General features: G+C 39.4%; 1 protein-coding gene across 10 annotated transcripts in view; it reads left to right on the top strand.

Annotated features, from left to right (window-relative positions):
- ITPR2 (inositol 1,4,5-trisphosphate receptor type 2) overlaps positions 1-13,023 on the top strand; it is a 273,831-nt gene that overhangs the window by 57,668 nt on the left and 203,140 nt on the right. The window lies entirely within an intron of this gene.

Here is a 13,023-nt window from a genome sequence, read left to right as displayed (position 1 = left end):
AAGTAAGGCTTTTGACAGGCTGAAAGAGAGCAGATAGTACTAAGTTTATGAAATGGGAGAGCCTTGGATTTTTCTGTGGTTGCAAGAAGCCATTCTATCTAATCCATATTAAGTGTGGCCTATATTAAAGCTGTATCAGTGGAATTAAAAGTATTTTTTTCTACTGATTTATGCAAGTGTGTGCAGGATTGTCTCTGGCTTATGCTTACAAAAATGAGTGTAAAAATTTAAAACTACAAGTGCCAGTTGTAAAACATGGTAATTAGGGAACCCCTCAAAAAAGGGCTTCTTCTAACTGGATTCAGTTAAATTTGCAGCAGTGCAACTTCTGTATGTAGAAAAGTCCTTCATATTCCCAGGTGCTGCTTTCACTTTCCAGCTCCTGTCACAGCCTGCATTTATTTCAGAGTCAGGGCAAATGGGCTATTGAGCCTTTAATTACTTCTAATTATTTCAAAGCCAGTATCAAAACATAAACAGTGGAGCACCAGGAGAGATGCTTATGGTGTTTTCCATCTAAGACTGAATGTAATTTGGATTGTTTCATTGATTTTGGTAGTCACTCACAGTGTAAGTTAAAAATTTAATGATCTCACTCTGAGTGAGCAAAGAGCATCCTCCCTGTAAAGGCAGTGGGCCAGCATGCCTTTACAGCTCTGCCTTGTGCTGCTGCCTCCATACTGCAGCAATATTCTGGCTTGGCTGAAGCCAGCTTGCTTTATTGTGCATTTAATATTGGTTAATTATAGCAAATTTTCAAGTAGCAACTAGTACTCCCAGTTCCATTTTTTTTTTTTAACTTTGCTTACAGTAAGAGATGCTCCTACTAGAAAGATTTTATTCAGACTGGCTAGTCTGGTGGAGAGTCAGAAAAGGCACTTTTTCTCTGCTGTGCCCTCTCTGCGCTCAAGCATGCTGACTAATGGGTTTCCTTTTCCTACACCATATCTGCTCAGGGATTTTCAGGAGAAAAGTCTTGAGGTGAAGAGCTGTTGCACTTCACTGAATGCAGAACCTAAGCCTAGGACCTCTCTACCACTGGAAAAGAAATCCCATCAGGAAGACTTGTAAAGTGAAGAGTACAATTGGTGCAGTAGAGTGAGAACTGGAAAAGCATTTGGGCTGAACAGAGGTGAAATGCTGTGACTGGAGAGCAGCATTAGTTACGGTATCTGTGAAGTGCAAAATACCTGCTGGTGGAGATATTAAAGGTAATGCCGTAATAAAAACCTGTGAACTGTATTTTACACAGTTTACATGTCAGGCACAACACACCACCTAGACATCCGTGTCAAAGATTTACGAAGAGGCACGCAGACACCAAATGTGCGTGAGCTAACTTTAAATCATTTAGACAAAGCTTACTGAACACTTATCTGTACTCTTGCAGCACAGCATGATTACTAATGGCATGGATTATCAACAGCGTCACACGTTGCCATGACTTGGTTTTGTTTAAGCTTCCATGATAAAGATATCTAGAGTGAAATAAGTACAAATAAGTAAACAAAATTCATGATTTTTTTTTTTAAGTATTCTGCTGTTGGCTAATGATAAAATTTGTGCTGCGGTTTGAGCTATTATAAATCAGGATTTATCACCTTTTTATAACCAGCATTTCCTTACCTCATCTTTCTGTAAACCAGATTGATGTGTACTGCAGAATTCTGCAGTAGAATCTTGAATGGGTCAAGTCTTAGACAATGAGCAGAAGTGTCTGTCACCAGGGTGTTTCCTTTGGCTCCTCTGAAGTTAGGCTTGTACCTTATGTCTGTAGTGCTGTGCCTTCCCTTCTTCTCGAAGTCTTCCTGTACCAGATTAAACTGATCAGCTTGATTTGTGGCTCAGTGGGTCTGACCCATGTAATGAAAGGATGTCATTGCAGCTTGTTAAGGCCAGGAGATAATCTGGGAACTAAGAACGAACAAGACGCTTGCTGCAGCAATTCAGAAATTTCCAACTGATAAATGTAAAGGTGTTTCAATATTACAGTAATTAGTTTAAAAGAAAATTAATTTTGAGGCAATATTGCTGTTCACTGAACAAAACATGTGAGTACTTGTAAATGTAATTCTTGTAAACTTGAAAGAAAGAAGTGAGGATGTGCAAGTCCTAAACTACAGATTCCTAAGAATCACAGTCTGTTACCCAGTTTTAGGTACCTTCTAAAAGACGAAGGGTCCTTTGATACCTCTGACTTCTGATGCAGTTTCAACTTGTACCTTTATTCCTCTTTCCACATGGCGTTAATTAGGCTGATTTTCATTAACACACTTTGAAATTTCATAAGACCCATTAATACCATAAAGCAACTTAGACCCTACTACTGTGGCTGTGGCTGAGTCACTCTGAAGGACCCCTGCTGAAGGAGACCCAGCGGTGGGCATTTGCTGATTACACATAGCTGCATCATCATTCCACTACTATTATGTACAGCCTTTGATATGCTCTGACACATCAGATGCATGTATGCTCTCAGCCTGTTATTTAAAACATGGGATGGCTATGCTGAAGAAAGTGTTTCATGTTTTGTGGTAAGACTTTAGACATCTGGAATCTAGTAGGTGGTAATGTCTCCTCTGTTTCTGGTGTTTGGAAATCTGAAACCACTGGCTCAGACATTCCCAAAACATTGAAATCATAAAAAGGCAGAACCAATTATTCAGCTGAAAAATTAGGAAGAGAAGTTTTCCTCTGCTTGTTCTTTGAAGATAGTGGGAGTTCTGCTGTTAATGTCAGAAGGGCTTGATTTCACCGAAAGCGTTGAGCCAGATCCTTAGTGGAAGATTTAGATACTAAGCCACCAGTTAAGGTCCGGGCTGCCGAGTTTATTTTTCATCTTCACAAAGTCAGTGGTCTTTTAGAAAAAAGTCTAAAGAAGATTCTTTTTTTAGCCCTGGTTACAACGAAATGACCCAAGTTATTTTGAAGTTTTATATTTATAAAGAGCCACTGTACTGCTAGGTGAAAATTGAATGTTTCAAAATAATGAAGACTTTCCCAAAATTTTTAACATGCATGTACCACGTGTAGAATGTACCCAAGTCAGTCTGCATGTGTGTGGCAATGAGCTGTAATTTGCTTGAACAGCCTTTCAAATTCTGCGGGTTGGGACCACACAGCTGTGCCTTTCTCATGACCACACATAACCTTTTCAATATTCTAATTGCCTGGATAAAAGTCTCTTTGAACTGAGTGCCAGCTTATTGATTGTGCTAAACCAGAATATGCACCTTTAATATTGTTCTCCATGTGTGCAACAGCTCCAGTTCTATCATTTCTAAACTGAATAAGTTATGGTATAACTATTAACACTTGCTGAGTGCAGATGTTAAACAGAAATGTGTGTGTTCATGCATACATGCACACACAAGAAATGCATAAATGGATAAGTGTAATTTTATGTTTAACTTCTCTGGTGAGATGGGTGTTGCTGAAATACTCATGAAATACATGTGTAAGTATCAAATCACATGTTAATCTCAGATATTTCAGCAGATAATGGGTAAACCGTACATTGCTTGTGGAACATGGTGAACATGTACATAATCATAGACAATGCAAAACTTTCAAGAAAAAATCTAATAATTCTTTTTTACTTAGCTTGGATAGACTAAGACTAGACTAATATACCAAATAACATATTAGGTACCTTGGAAACAGCAGTGAATCTGATGAAGTAATTGTCTTTAACATCGGATTAATTACGTTATACTGAAGGAATTAAGATGATGCAGATAAGGTGGCAGCCTTAATGTTTACCTTCTATCACTGTATAAAATTGTGGCCATAAACAAGTGTTTAAATTGTTACTGTGTCTTCCAAGAAGGTGCATGGAGTACTGGTGTTTGGAGCACGTTGCTATAATGTTGAGCTGTCTCAGCTGATGCTTTGTAAAGTCTAATCTATACCTGAAGTTCTTCTAGATGAAAGAGAGAAGACTGAGAACAGACTGGCCACTGTGATAGGTTGAAGCAATAAGCTCAGAGGTAATGGCAGAACCAAACATACTTTTCCTTACTTGCAGCGTGGTTCATTTGCTCAACCAAATTGTTGCTCATACAAAGAACCTCATTCAGAAAATCTCTCAGGAGTAGCCTTGTCTTTGAAGTTAGTGGAATGTGAGCATTTACGTGCTCAAGTGTCAAGGGTCTTTCAAATACCGATGAGATGGGTTTGGCTTTTCTCTGGAAGTTGTCAGCTGTGCAGCCACTCCTGCAACTTCTTTGAACACTGTAGAACTGAAGCTCAATGAAACTTTTGACTTTTGCATGTGAATACGCTTCCGAACAGCTTGTGTAGGATAATGGGTCTGGCAAGGTCTTTGACACTTATTCTGGTGATGAAGGAGTCACAGAGCTAAACCTGTCCTCTAGCTAGCTGCTTTGGACAAAGGTAGCAATCATCTGATGTGTGTCTCAGATACATGCCGACTGGAAAACTCATCTCACTTTCTTACTGGGTTTGCTTGCTTCTTCCTGCAAGAGTGAAGTTGCAGGGTTTAAGCCATAAAATGTATCAAGTCTGACCAGAGTTTTGTTCTAAGCTTTTTTTTTCTTTCTTTTTTTTTTTTTTTTTCTTTCCCTAAATCCCATATGAAACACACACGCTTTCAGCTTTGGGGTATTTTAAGACTAGATGCTCAATACAGTTTTTTTTTTTTTTTTTTTTTTTTGAATGCAGGAATGATTAAAGCCAGTTTGCCTGAGAAGTACTGGGTTACATATGCATGAGATGAAATGACAATTATATGAATATTCTAAATTGAATAGGAAGTCCAATCCAAACCACCAGAGATGTAGTTCAGTGATAAGAGCACTTCAGTGACAATGTAGGCTTGTAGAAATATCACATTTCTGCAGGTATTTGATTGTGGTCTCATGACACATTATGCCATCCCTGAAGTTGTGTTGGCACAGACTGGGGTGAGATGGGGAGGGAATAGACAGTGCTGTAGATTGGATCACTGAGCTAAGGCATGGGGGCACAAGTGTTTTAGGTAGGTTAGAGGGAACTGCTAGCATCAAAGCCAGTGTTAAAGGTCCTGCCTTGTGGGACTGTGAGCTGGATTTCACCTTCCTGTAGCGTAAGGTACTTGCTGAGAACTGTTGAATAAATGATCTGTAAAAGCTCTTTGTGTGCCTCTTGTCTTTCCTGAATAATTTCTTCGTGTATCATGTCACTCTGCATTTCATTCTCTTAAATGTATTTTGGTCTTATATCTCCCTCAGTTGGTGTTAAAAATCTTAGCTTGCCATGTGATTTATATCATTATAATATGCATTTATCTGGGTGGACAAAGCCAAACTATTTGTAATAAATTTAATCCTGTTGTAATAATCACTTGATTTGGGTCATGGTGAAGATAGCCAAGACATGTTCAAGTTAATATTAATAAAAAATAATCATTTCTTGCCTTCTGATCAGCACATAGTAAAGAAGTGGAACTTGCTGCCACAAGAATTGAAAACAAAGCACTTAATGAGATTTTCAGAAAGATTTGTATGAGTAATAGCTTCCTCAGCATTAGCTAAGATGAAAAAAAAATGTGAAAGGGAAATCAGTTCTTAAACTGGAGGCTGTACACCAGGGTTAACTCCATGGAGCCTCGGAGAAACTTCCTCTGTAGTTTTAGGGACTTTTTTTCTTTCATCTTCTTAAACAGTGATGGAAAATGAGTTACTGCATAGGATTTTTGTTTTTAATGCAACTGTGATTAAATGTGTGAAGGCCATAAGTTAGGCCTTTTGATACCTAAGTTTTGGAGATTGGAGTACTGGCAGGTATCTCTTGTGTTCTGGAAGCAAAAAGGATTTGCCAGTTGTATTTTTTTTTAGGGTGGCATGGAGGCAAGCAGTAATACAGCTAGTGTAGAGGAGAAAAGCGCAGTGGTAAATTTAGTGTCGTTCCTTCTGCCTTTAGAAACGGTAAGGAAAATAACTGAATAAAAATGGCCTTTTAACAGATGTGCAGGTAGGTACCTTTTGCTCAATGGTAACAGTTTGCAAACTACAGAAGGTACCAGGAGATGGCAGCATCCACCAAGGCCTTCATGCATCTGCTCATGTTTAGTTTGTTGGTACTGTGGGACCTCCTTACCTGGAGATTGCTTCAAAATCGTTGGAGTCTTTTTTTTCCCAGTCTTTGTTAAATGTTAATAGAGCATACAGATAGTTCCATTTTGTTGGGCTCAGTGATTAAAGGGTCTTGTAAGAAAAAGGCACGCGAAGGTGAACTCAACACTGTGAACCCTATTTATGCTTCTCACTGTCTCATAGGAGGCACGTGGTTTTGTTTTAAAGCTCTGTAAGGACTGCAGAATAATTTACAGTTATGTGTGAAGAGATGGAAGAGATCCAGAGACTAAAGGAAGAGAAGAGATTACTGATTTACATAGCCAGTTTAACCTGTTCTACAGACTTGAACGTGGCTTGTTGAAGTGACAAAGTGTTAATTTAGCAACACCAGGGCTGGGTTTACAAAGGTTTTTAAGAACATGGGGGATGCAGCTCAATTTCTTGGCTCAACTTGTTTCAGGCATGCTGGAAGTTAGGAACAGTGTTCATTTGCATGTTGTCAGTGTGCATATACCTTCAGAAATCCAGATCTTTGAGGAAGGGTTTTTCTTCCGGCATACTGGTTTTGCAGTGGTGGTCTGTGAGCCTGTGTTCAGCTAGACCTTTTGGGTCCTGTGTGGGGTTGGCTGCATTTGAGCAGTGTTTTTATGGGTGATCTGAGCTGTAGGAGGAAAAGAAGTAGGAAGACACAAACACAGCACTTGTCATTTAGTCATTATAAGGACTGTTTCTGTTATTAAAAATAACATCTGCTGGTATTGCATTTTGTTGTGTTCCAAAACAGTAAATGTAGACACTTCTGTTCTATATTGCATTTTATTTCCTTAAATATTTCAGGGTAACTTGAGAAGATTTTATTAAATTATATTGGTGCCTCTTTTTCTTCATTTTTGGTGCTTGATGAAGGTTTGTAAGGCTTTTTTTTTTTATTTTATTTAAACTCTAACAGTTTCAGTGATGTCCAGTTCAGTCATTCCTAGTTATTTCTGGGAGGGCCACTGAAAGTCACAGGGAATATTAATATTTAGAACATAACCCTTGAAGAGATGAGGATTTATTTTTTTTAATACCAAAACATAGGCCTGCCATTGCTTATACAGCAACTAAAAATGCCTTCAAGATGATCTATCCTTTAATCTTAGAACAAGAGTGAGCAGTTGTCTCAGGAAGGTATCGGAGCCTATTCTCATTCCTGTTTTTGACAAGCAGATAGTTTGGTCTCAGCGGGGTTCCCTTGCAAAGTACCTGTGGCCACTTAAGTTGGCAGCATGGGGCACCTGAAGCCAAATGAAGGATTCATGTCTCTGAGCCCTACCTGGAAACTCATCTGATCTGCTAAGACAGGGCTCGTAAGCAAAACAGCAGCAAAATGCAATCCTAAAATTTTGAGATTTTAAAACTTTCCTCAGATTATGATTGTCAGGAATTTAGCACCAGATGCTGTGGCAGTACTGAATGAAGTTTATCTAGGTAGAGTTACAGCTGCTCTTTCTCCAGCAAGTTAATAAGATGGCAAGAGTTTTTGAATACCACTGAAGTCTTTAAAATTATGTGAAAGTCCTTTGGATTTATTGAAAACTATTCAGTATGACATAGCAAAGAACCAAGCAAGCCTAATGAAGATGAAAGATTTGAAAAGTTGACTGTTGTGGTGGCTTTTTTTTCCTTAAGCACTTGACCTTGTTGGTTGGGTAACAAATAGGCTGAGTGTTAATGGGCTGGTTATGGAATGGAAGCTATTTTTATGTGTTTAATTAGAACCTTTAATTCTTTGTTTAAAGCTGTTTTTAGTCAAGTTATTAAAATGCTCTTTTAGCTGAAATTTGGCAGTCTGATTCTTTCATTGAAGAGATTTTTAATATCCTTTACCTAGTCAACAAAATTTGATTAAAATAAGCGTATTTTTTTCCCAAACTCCCCTCTCACCTACGTAAATGAGAGTCCAAAAATAGGCTGTTTGAGTACTTCCCTTGCATCTCTGTCTAGGAAAGAATCATTTAATATTAACGTGAAATTCCAAACTGTTTGCCTACAGTATAGACTGAGACTTAAAATTCACTTGTTGGACTGTAAAGCATATTTTGCTTTGTGTTGATGCAAAACAAACAAACCATAAGAAAAACCTAGAGCACTGTATTAGTGAGAAGTTGTTCTACTCAATTGTGAAAACTCAGAGGAGATAATGCAGCATGAAATCTTACGAATTTAAAACTTTAAGGAATAATTTTGATACCCTGTGTAGATCACAAGCTGGGAATTTGCCCCGTTACAAAATTGCAACTAAATGCTAGTTCTGTTTAGATTTAAAAGAATGTATTACTTTCTCTTCAGGTGCAAATCTTCATAAAAATGCCAAAATAGTCAATGATTTTAGTGTTTAAAATATGGTCTTGCATAGTTGTGGCAGCCTTGTCATGGTATTGACTGTCCCTGTTTCCTGATAAGTTTGCTAGGCTGCTTCGAAGTGCTCATCTATGCTAGGCTGCTTTGAAGCGCTCATCTACGCTTACCCTGTAGATGAAGTCTAAGATGAATTTAGGTCCCAGTTACTTCCTGTGAGCTATACTGTGCAAATTACATTGGCAGTTACAGTAGTACTTACTGTAACTACAGGTGATAAGACCTTAGTACAAGGAAAAGCTCATGTACCATGAGTCAATGTGCACTGTTGGCCCACGCATATAAAACCATGTCTTCCTTGGTGCTAGAATGAAAAAGAAAAAACAAGTGTGATAACCCCATTTTCTGGAGCTTAGCGTATTTTATTGGGCTGGAGGATGTGTAGACTTGGATCTCGGTTCATATGTATAAGCAACTGAAAAAGATCAGTTATCTGTGGTGTTGTAAATCCTTGGTGTTTGAGCTGTGACAGGTGATTACATTAGCATCGCCAACTGTAAAATCCCTGTAACAGAGATGGGCTTTTATGTGGAGTGAATGACGAACAGAAGTGCTATCAGTTACCCTGACCTACCATCTCATGTAATCTTTAGGCCACATTGACTCCATCACTTTTTGCCATGTGGCCATTTCACTGCTTCACTAATGCTAGTTCTCTTTTGCTCTTCTCCGGTTACTCTCTGCTAGTGCAGTCTGCGTTACTTGATGGCACCTCTTGTACCACCATGTAGTTATTGCTATTTACTCAGGTGGTTAGGTTATGTGGCCTTACATCATGGATGAGCATTAGGATGATATGGCGAGTCTCATGAGCTGGCCATAATATGAAATGATCTTTAATATTGTCAGTCATGGTGAAGCTGTACTCATTTGTGATACTTCTTCCTTCCATATCCAGGAAAAGGTAACATAAACAAATAAGTATATATAAAGCTCATCCTATGTATGTTGAAAAAGAAGCAGTGGATGATTAGGATTTGTGAATTATTCTGTATTGGAAAAGAAGCTGTTGGAGATGCACTCTAAAAAAAAACAACACACACAAAAACAAAACAAACAAACCCCACACAAAACCCAACAAGCACATAATGGAGCTATTATAATAATGATTTATATAATTTACTTGCTTGAGCTCTGCAGTGTAGAATGCATCATGTTTTTTCTGTGTATTGACTGCATGCACCTTCCAGTGGTGTTTGGCTGAAATATACAGTATTTCAGCTATAGTTCAGGAACCCTGCAACTCCAGTGTGTCCAATAACCCCAAAAAGCGTAAAGACTGCTAAGCTGAAATGGACCCATTTTAGCATGGTATTCTTATTCGCTTTCTTAAGAACTGAAAAGAATTTTACTCAATTTCATTAGCAATAAGAAAAAAATATTAATGTTGTTATTTTCAAGGATTCTTTTATTTAGAAGGCTCCTAGAAGAGCATAGAGGTGATCCTATATAAATCAGAAAAAGCAGTAGGTTTTGGACCATCAGTGTGTCCTTAGCTCCTTATGTTGTACTTGATTATTGAAAAGGACTCAGAACAGGTATAATATGCCATACAACACTACATGATTTATGCCTCTCTACCTGGAGAAATATAGTATAGGATAATAGCTAATAGTCTGATTTTCAGAGGTGTTCAGTGGCAACAACCTCAGATGAAATGAAAATAGCACCTGCATAGCTGAAAAGGGAGCCATTAATGTCAGCCCTAAAACTGCATTCCATTGTGTTTACCGTTTAAGGTCAGCGTCTCAAACTTTTTTTTTAAACAAAATCTCTTTAGTTTTGTTATTTTTGTTACAGTGGAGCAAGAAGAAAACATTACTAAGGATGTACTTCATCTTTCATTTGAACCTTCTGTCTCTGTCAGCCTCTGTCCACAAGAGAACTAGTTTGTAAATTTGAAGACAATCTGTTTAGTCATTTTTAAGTAGGTAAGAAGTGGCGTGGGAGAGAGATTTTCCTCGTGTGTCCTGTTGTAGATATATATTTTTAAAAGCATTATTATATTGAGGGCAAACAGTTGAAGAATAGCAAGACTCAAGGCCCAGCTCATGCTGAGTAGACAACTGTATTCACGAGTGCTTTAATGAAACATCATAGACTTATTCCATTTGAAGATACAGTCCTCAGTGCACAGCTCTCTGTGCTGAGTGTAGTGTCAGACCTGAGATGGCTCAGACTTTTTCTGGCTTGCTTACAACAAGCAGAATTTGAAGGTAAGGTTAAATTTAGCCTTCTGTACCTTCTATGCACCATTGTTGAAAGTGTGTGGTCTTATGTGACTAAGGAGCACTGCTTGATTATTTTCTCTGCTGGTGGTGGAAGAACAAAAGTTCAGAACTCAGCTTGGCTATCAAAATGGGCAACTAGGATTATTTTAAGGTGCTAGGTGAACAAAAGTAATGCTGAAAGAAGTGTGAGAAAACTAATAAAACTATATGAAAACAGTTTTTTTATATATGTACATAAATATGCATGTGTATATGTGGATCTTCTAGCTGTCTGTTGTTCAGTGTTCATCTTGCATTCCTGTTGCTGTATAACATAAGTAGGTGGGAGCTGGAGGTAGGAAACTGTGAGAATGTCACGGAAGAGCAAAACACAGTATTTGGGATAGGTGTCAATGCAGGGAGGAAAACAGCCTCTAAATCAGGATTGTGAGGGTAATGGTAGCTAATGTGAACACTGAAATTAAAGAAGGAGAATAACCCGTTGTTCGTTTCTGTGCTAACGCATCAAGGCATGACACAGAGCAAAGGTATTTTCAGTAACTTTGGGAGAATCTAAAACTTTTCCTCCTTTCTTTGGGTTCGTTATGTGGAGGGGAGCTGGCTTTTTGGGGTAAAAGGATATAAATGATAGAATATCAATAAGACCCGTGAAAACTTGATTAAAAAAATAAATAAAAATAGACAAACAAAAAAAACGAATCACAGAATCGTCTAGGTTGGAAGAGACCTCCAGGATCACCTAGTCCAACCTCTGACTTAACACTAACAAGTCCTCTACTAAACCATACCACTAAGCTCTACATCTAAACATCTTTTAAAGACCTCCAGGGATGGTGACTCAACCACTTCCCTGGGCAGCCTATTCCAGTGCCTAACACCCCTTTCAGTAAAGAAGTTCTTCTTAATATCCAACCTAAACCTCCCCTGGCACAACTTTAGCCCGTTCCCCCTCATGCTGTTGCCAGGCACATGGGAGAATAGACCAACCCCCATCTTGCTACAGCCTCCTTTATGGTACCTATAGAGAGCAATAAGGTCGTCCCTGAGCCTCCTCTTCTCCAGGCTGACCAATCCCAGCCGCTCCTCATAAGACTTGTTCTCCATTCCCCTCACTAGCTTCCTTGCCCTTCTCTGGACTCTCAAGCACCTCGATGTCCTTCTTGTAGTGAGGGGCCCAAAACTGAACACAGTACTCAAGGTGCAGCCTCACCAGAGCTGAGTACAGGGGGACGATCACTTCCCTAGCCCTGCTGGCCACCCTGCTTCTTATACAAGCCAGGATGCTGTTGGCCTTCTTGGCCACCTGAGCACACTGCTGGCTCATATTCAGCTGACTATCAACCACTACTCCCAGGTCCTTCTCTTCCAGGCAGCTTTCCAACCACTCATCTCCCAGCCTGTAGCTCTGCTTGGGGTTGTTGCGCCCCAGGTGCAGGACCCGGCACTTGGCCTTGTTGAACTTCATACAGTTGGCCTCAGCCCATCAGTCCAGCCTATCCAGATCCTCCTGCAGAGCTTTCCTACCCTCGAGTAGATCGACACATGCACCTAACTTGGTGTTGTCTGCGAACTTACTGAGGGTACACTCAATCCCCTCATCCAGATCATCGATAAAGATATTAAAGAGGACTGGCCCCAGTACTGAGCCCTGGGGGATGCCACTAGTGACTGGCCTCCAACTGGATTTGACTCCATTCACCACAACTCTTTGGGCCCGGCTATCCAGACAGTTTTTAACCCATATGCCAGTCCAAGCCATGAGCAGCCAGTTTCTTGAGGATAATGCTGTGGGGAACAGTGTCAAAGGCCTTACTGAAGTCAAGGTAGACCACATCCACAGCCTTTTGCTAATCCACCCAGCGTGTCACTTTATCAATAGAAGGAGATCAGGTTTGTCAAGCAGGACCTGCCTTTCATAAACCCATGCTGACTGGGCCTAATCGCCTGGTTGCCCTGCAAGTGCTGTGTGATGACACTCAAGATAACCTGCTCCATGAGTTTCCCTGTCTCTGTGGTCAAGCTAACAGGCACACACACCCACACAACAAAAACAAATAAGCAAACAAAAAAACATCCTTCACTGCACTTTTCTGTGTAATGTTAAATGTATGACAATTATGAGGTATTGAAAAATTTTATTGGGATTCATTCAGCTTGCCCTGTGTAATTCACTTTTGGGTCTTCCCTTCACTGTTAATGCCAAACTCATGCCAAGAAAATGAGTGTGCTTACCTGTAAGATGTACGTACACTGTCATTGCTTAAAAACTGAATTACCTTTTATAACTATTCATTTTGGTTCAAAGTTTTCAATGC

The sequence above is a fragment of the Anas acuta genome, chromosome 1 (assembly GCF_963932015.1).
Source record: "Anas acuta chromosome 1, bAnaAcu1.1, whole genome shotgun sequence".
NCBI lineage: Eukaryota > Metazoa > Chordata > Aves > Anseriformes > Anatidae > Anas > Anas acuta.
Note: the sequence above shows the minus strand (reverse complement) of the source record. Positions and strands in the feature narration are given on the sequence as shown.